The sequence below is a fragment of the Aquarana catesbeiana genome, linkage group LG03 (assembly GCF_042186555.1).
Source record: "Aquarana catesbeiana isolate 2022-GZ linkage group LG03, ASM4218655v1, whole genome shotgun sequence".
NCBI lineage: Eukaryota > Metazoa > Chordata > Amphibia > Anura > Ranidae > Aquarana > Aquarana catesbeiana.
The window spans coordinates 230,208,321-230,215,523 of NC_133326.1; positions in this window are offsets into that span (position 1 = coordinate 230,208,321).

Genomic DNA, 7,203 nt, shown 5'->3' on the forward strand with positions numbered 1-7,203 from the left:
TCAAGTGTGCAGAAAAAAAGCGTACGGAACTGCATTAGGGCCAGTTCACACCACATGCAGTCCAGTGCGTTTTTGTTCTACATCAAAAATGCATGGAAAGTAGGTTATATGGTTTCTTTCCAATGGCATAGTTCACATCAGTGCAGTTCCAGGGCTTTTCAGTTCTAGAAAAAAAGTAGAACATGCTGCATTTTTCCTGCACTGAACTGTACTGGAACGCAGTAAAATGAATCAAAAAATGCACTGGACCCTAGCCTAGTGAAAAAGAAAACTAAAAAAAAGCACCTCGATTGCATTCGGAAGTGCATCAAACATGCACCAGAATTGCACTGGAACGTATCCAAAACACACTGCAGAAACGCATCCGGAAAAGATTTGGAGTGCATTTTTGTGGTGTGAACCGGCCATAAAAGTGGTTATTAGACTTCCTGAGATAACACAAGATTACTGTATATACATAAGTAAAAGTGTGCACATGGGCATCCTAGCAGCTAGTGACTCATTCCTGTCTGGCCCATTCAGCCAATAGGTGAATATGAATAAAAGAGTAATGATAGTGTAAAAAAAAAGAGAAAAATAAAAACACTGTGGCGCCCCCCCTTCGCCCATATTCACACCAGACTCTTCAGGTCTGGAATGGCTTTTAACTCAAACCGCTGCCTCTCAGCCCTTTAGGTGGATCAAAATGCTGGAAGGTGGAACCGGGTGTTCCAATCAGCATGCTCTCAGCATAGTAAATATGCGCCCACTCTGTGTTAAAGTGCACCTGCTAAAAGGCCGCATATATGCGTGCATCTGGCTGGAAGAGGTTAAGGATCTACAGAAAGCAGCACTGACATATACAAAGAAAAAAAGTTTTAAATTTGCCGGCAAAATGACTTTGATAGCTGTCATTTAGAGCTTCTTTTTTGTTTCTGTGCTGCTTCCATAACAACAATGTGGCCATATTTAGGCAATGATGTAACCTACTCCATTTTAGGCCCATTTTCTTACATGGCTGGGGATTCCTGGCCAAGTAAAGTAGGTGAATGGGCTGGGTGATGTTGGTTGTTCGTAAGGATGCAACAGTTTCAAGCAGCAGTTGCTTCCTTAGCAACCATTGACAGCCAGAAGCTGTAGTGTCCAGCAATGCCAAACACCCTAAATATTTGAAGTTTAGACACATGTCCTAACAGCTAATGTTTGATCGAATACTGAACTCATCCCTACTTAACATAGGGACGCAAGGTGGATCCACCTGGGCAAAGCATTTTGTTCCCATGTTAATGAGGACCTCTTCCCACACAACCCTAGACTGGTAGTTGTAAAGATCTGCAGGAGGGGACTTATTGAAATCTGGAAGACCCCTATGAACTATAAATAATACTTGGCGCCCACCAAAAGAAACAAACAGACATGTCCCATTCCATCACTGACTAGTATTGAATGACATCTCCTTTTTCTACACCCAAATGGTGTCAGGCTCTGAGCACGTTCATCAGACCCTGCATCACAGGTACTAAGATATGCATCCCCCCCCCCCCCCCAATGACTCTTGACAATATCTGGATTGAAAGTGAAGGGGATGTTTGGTGTCTTCCTCCAGCTGGATACTATGAGAGACTGTAAGAGGGTTCAGGGAACCACAAAGGCTACTCTTTATATACATCTATCTCTCTCATTATCTAGCTGTATAGCTATTTGCTATATAGAGTAATTAAAGTAGTTCTAAAGGCTCAAGGATTTTTACTTTCGTGCATTCTATACCCCCCCCCCCCCCAATACTTACCTGAGCCTGATCTTTCTCCAGCGCTGTGCACAGGAACCTCAGCACTGCTGAGTCTCTTCCCCCTCATTGGCTGAGACAGGCGGAGTTGAGCCACGGCTCTGTGTGTGAATAGACACGCAGAGCGGCGGCTCGGGAGCGCGCACCAGCTCGGGTGCCCCCCATTGCAAGGTGCTTGCTCTGGAGGCACTCAACAGGGAGGGGCCAGGAGCACCGTTGGGGGACCCGAAAAGAGGAGGATCATACTGGTCTGTGCAAAACTACTGTACAGAGCAGGTAAGTATAACATGTTTGTTATTTAAAAAAAAAAATATTGCCTTTATTATCACTTTAGGTCTCTATTGAATGGTGGGCTCAAAAAGTACTATGTGACTATGTGCTGTACTTTGCTGACATATGGGACAGGTCCTACACAGTCAGGAGGGATGCATCATTCATATTGGGGATTCTATGTGCAGCAGATGTTTGTGTGTGTATAAAGAGGATTGGGGCTAAAGCAGAGGACTTGTCCATGGGTCTAAGGGTTCATGTTGGCAGGTGTTGTTTTCCTGCCTTTTACATGCATTTAAAACAGGTCAGCAAAATCCTATTGTTGACTTTATCTGAACAGTGTACTGTACATGGCATTTCAGAGACTGCATAGGCCTATCAGTAATGGCAATGCTCTGCATTGCGCTGCTTTTTTGGATGCAGCATGTCCTATTGAGATGTGCTTAAACTGCAGGCAAAGCAAGTCAAATGCAGACTTCTTTTTTTGTTAAACACTGCACTAGCTATTGGAACATATTACGCCTGTATGACACTAGCAACATACCAGATTTTAACTTGGTTGGGTTCATGAATTTAACATGCATTTGCATACATTTTTTTTACCACTGTAAAATTATAATGCAGCATTCAACAGTCATGTAAAGTTCTGCAGACATGCAATTGCCAAGGTTGTTGAAGGTTTGAATTCCTTTTCTAATATTCAAGGGTTAATATAAAAAAAAAAAAAGATAACAAGAGCAGGGATTCCTGGGTGTGTTCTGAACTATGATATGATCATGTCGGGAATGTTACTCTAGAGTTATTTTCACTGTGAATCATCTTAACCACTTAAAGATAGCATGTTCTTTCCTTTAAAATAATGTTTTGTTAACTGACACAAGTTTCTTTCTGCAGGTGTGACAAAACAATAACTGGCACTGCTAATTTTTTCCCAAACAATACAGATAGACTTCCTATCATTTGAGGTTCAAAGTAAAAGTTGGAACTCTCCCTGCCCTTGTATATATTAGCACAAAATAGTTATTTTGTAGGGATGAGCTTCGAGTTCGAGTCGAACTCATGTTCGACTCGAACATTGGCTGTTCGCAAGTTCGCCGAACAGCGAACAATTTGGGGTGTTCGCGGCAAATTCGAATGCCGCGGAACACCCTTTAAAAGTCTATGGGAGAAATCAAAAGTGCTAATTTTAAAGGCTAATATGCAAGTTATTGTCATAAAAAGTGTTTGTGGACCCAGGTCCTGCCCCAGGGGACATGGATCAATGCAAAAAAAAGTTTTAAAAACGGCCGTTTTTTCAGGAGCAGTGATTTTAATAATGCTTAAAGTCAAACAATAAAAGTGTAATATCCCTTTAAATTTCGTACCTGGGGGGTGTCTATAGTATGCCTGTAAAGGGACGCATGTTTCCTGTGTTTAGAACAGTCTGACAGCAAAATGACATTTTGAAGGAAAAAACTCATTTAAAACTACCCGCGGCTATTGCATTGCCGACAATACACATAGAAGTTCATTGATAAAAACGGCATGGGAATTCCCCAAAGGGGAACCCCGAACCACAATTAAAAAAAAAAAATGACGTGGGAGTCCCCCTAAATTCCATACCAGGCCTTCAGGTCTGGTATGGATATTAAGGGGAACCCCGACCAAAATTTAAAAAAAAAAATGACGTGGGGTTCCCTCTAAATTCCATACCAGACCCTTCAGGTCTGGTATGGATTTTAAGGGGAACCCCGCGCCAAAAAAAAAAAAAAAAGGCGTGGGGTCCCCCCAAAAATCCATACCAGACCCTTATCCGAGCACGCAACCTGGCAGGCCGCAGGAAAAGAGGGGGGGACGAGAGTGCGCCCCCCCCCCCTGAACCGTACCAGGCCACATGCCCTCAACATTGGGAGGGTGCTTTGGGGTAGCCCCCCAAAACACCTTGTCCCCATGTTGATGAGGACAAGGGCCTCATCCCCACAACCCTGGCCGGTGGTTGTGGGGGTCTGCGGGCGGGGGGCTTATCGGAATCTGGAAGCCCCCTTTAACAAGGGGACCCCCAGATCCCGGCCCCCCCCCTGTGTGAAATGGTAAGGGGGTACAAAAGTACCCCTACCATTTCACTAAAAAACTGTCAAAAATGTTAAAAATGACAAGAGACAGTTTTTGACAATTCCTTTATTTAAATACTTCTTCTTTCTTCTATCTTCCTTCATCTTCTGGGTCTTCTGGTTCTTCTGGCTCTTCTGGTTCTTCCTCCGGCGTTCTCGTCCAGCATCTCCTCTGCGGCGTCTTCTATCTTCTTCTCCTCGGGCCGCTCCGCACCCATGGCATGGGGGGAGGCTCCCACTCTTCTCTTCTTCTTCATCTTCTTCTCTTCTTCTTTTCTTCTCTTCTTCATTTTCTTCTCCGGGCCGCTCCTCACACATGCTAGCATGGCGGGAGGCTCCCGCTGTGTGACGGCGCTCCTCATCTGACAGTTCTTAAATAACGGGGGGCGGGGCCACCCGGTGACCCCGCCCCCCTCTGACGCACGGTGACTTGACGGGACTTCCCTGTGACGTCACGGGGAATGCCACAGGGAAGTCCCGTCATGTCCCGTGCGTCAGAGGGGGGCGGGGGTCACCGGGTGGCCCCGCCCCCCGTTATTTAAGAACTGTCAGACGAGGAGCGCCGTCACACAGCGGGAGCCTCCCTTCATGCCAGCATGGATGCGGAGCGGCCCGGAGAAGAAAATGAAGAAGAGAAGAAGAGAAAAAGAGAAGAAGATGAAGAAGAAGAGAAGAGCGGGAGCCTCCCCCCATGCCATGGGTGCGGAGCGGCCCGAGGAGAAGAAAATAGAAGACGCCGTGGAGGAGATGCTGGACGAGAACGCCGGAGGAAGAACCAGAAGAGCCAGAAGAACCAGAAGACCCAGAAGATGAAGGAAGATAGAAGAAAGAAGAAGTATTTAAATAAAGGAATTGTCAAAAACTGTCTCTTGTCATTTTTAACATTTTTGACAGTTTTTTAGTGAAATGGCCCTTACCATTTCACACAGGGGGGGGGGCCGGGATCTGGGGGTCCCTTTGTTAAAGGGGGCTTCCAGATTCCGATAAGCCCCCCGCCCGCAGACCCCCACAACCACCGGCCAGGGTTGTGGGGATGAGGCCCTTGTCCTCATCAACATGGGGACAAGGTGCTTTGGGGGGCTACCCCAAAGCACCCTCCCCATGTTGAGGGCATGTGGCCTAGTATGGTTCAGGAGGGGGGGCGCTCTCTCACCCCCCCTCTTTTCCTGCGGCCTGCCAGGTTGCGTGCTCGGATAAGGGCCCGGTATGGATTTTGGGGGGCCCCTACACCATTTTATTTTACATTTTGGCGCAGGGTTCCCCTTCCCCAGATTCCGATAAGCCCCCCGCCCGCAGACCCCCACAACCACCGGCCAGGGTTGTGGGGATGAGGCCCTTGTCCTCATCAACATGGGGACAAGGTGTTTTGGGGGGCTACCCCAAAGCACCCTCCCAATGTTGAGGGCATGTGGCCTGGTACGGTTCAGGAGGGGGGGGCGCACTCTCGTCCCCCCCTCTTTTCCTGCGGCCTGCCAGGTTGCGTGCTCGGATAAGGGTCTGGTATGGATTTTTGGGGGGACCCCACGCCGTTTTTTTTTTTTTTTTTTTGGCGCGGGGTTCCCCTTAAAATCCATACCAGACCTGAAGGGTCTGGTATGGAATTTAGGGGGAACCCCACGTCATTTTATTTTTTTAATTTTGGCCGGGGTTCCCCTTAATATCCATACCAGACCTGAAGGGCCTGGTATGGAATTTAGGGGGACTCCCACGTCATTTTTTTTTTTTAATTGTGGTTCGGGGTTCCCCTTTGGGGAATTCCCATGCCGTTTTTATCAATGAACTTCTATGTGTATTGTCGGCAATGCAATAGCCGCGGGTAGTTTTAAATGAGTTTTTTCCTTCAAAATGTCATTTTGCTGTCAGACTGTTCTAAACACAGGAAACATGCGCCCCTTTACAGGCATACTATAGACACCCCCAAGGTACGAAATTTAAAGGGATATTACACTTTTATTGTTTGACTTTAAGCATTATTAAAATCACTGCTCCTGAAAAAACGGCCGTTTTTAAAACTTTTTTTTGCATTGATCCATGTCCCCTGGGGCAGGACCCAGGTCCCCAAACACTTTTTTATGACAATAACTTGCATATTAGCCTTTAAAATTAGCACTTTTGATTATTCATGTTCGTGTCCCATAGACTTTAACGGTGTTCGCGTGTTCGAACGAACTTTTTTCCTGTTCGCATGTTCTGGTGCGAACCGAACAGGGGGGTGTTCGGCTCATCCCTATTATTTTGACTTCTACAGGACATGTTCCCAATACTAATGCCCTGTACACACGGTCGGCTTTTGAGATGGAAAATGTGTGATAGGACCTAGTTGTCGGAAATTCCGACCGTGTGTAGGCTCCATCACACATTTTCCATCGGAATTTCCGACACACAAAGTTTGAGAGCAGGCTATAAAATTTTCTGACAACAAAATCCGTTGTCGGAAATTCCGACCGTGTGAAAACAAATCCGACGCACAAAGTGCCACGCATGCTCAGAATAAATTAAAAGACGAAAGCTATTGGCTACTACCCCGTTTATAGTCCCGACGTACTTGTTTTACATCACCGCGTTTAGAACGATTGGATTTTCCGACAACTTTGTGTGACCGTGTGTATGCAAGACAAGTTTGAGCCAACATCCGTCGGAAAAAATCCATGGATTTTGTTGTCGGAATGTCCGATCAATGTCCGACCGTGTGTACAGGGCATAATAGTGATAGTGGCTGTAACCAATGATGGAGTTGGAAATCCACATTTTATTTTTGACACTAGGTCGGAGTAAAAAGATATCTTACAAGGTTTTAGATCAACTTTTTTCAACCAGGATGCCCAGGCACCCTGGGGTGCCTTGAGGTTTCTTCTTCTTGGAAAAATGCCTAAAAATGTATCAAAAATTGTATACAAGCCAGCAGGTGGATCAAGCTGGCCTTTTAGTTGCACAAAGCCACAGGTTTTTATTATGCACCATTACAACTTTCTAGGCACTGGAATCCTAACAACCAATTACATCATCTGTTAATAAAGAGGATGTCTGTTGCCTACACAGCATCCATGTTTGACCCTCCTCTGCCTCTCTCCCTCAGCA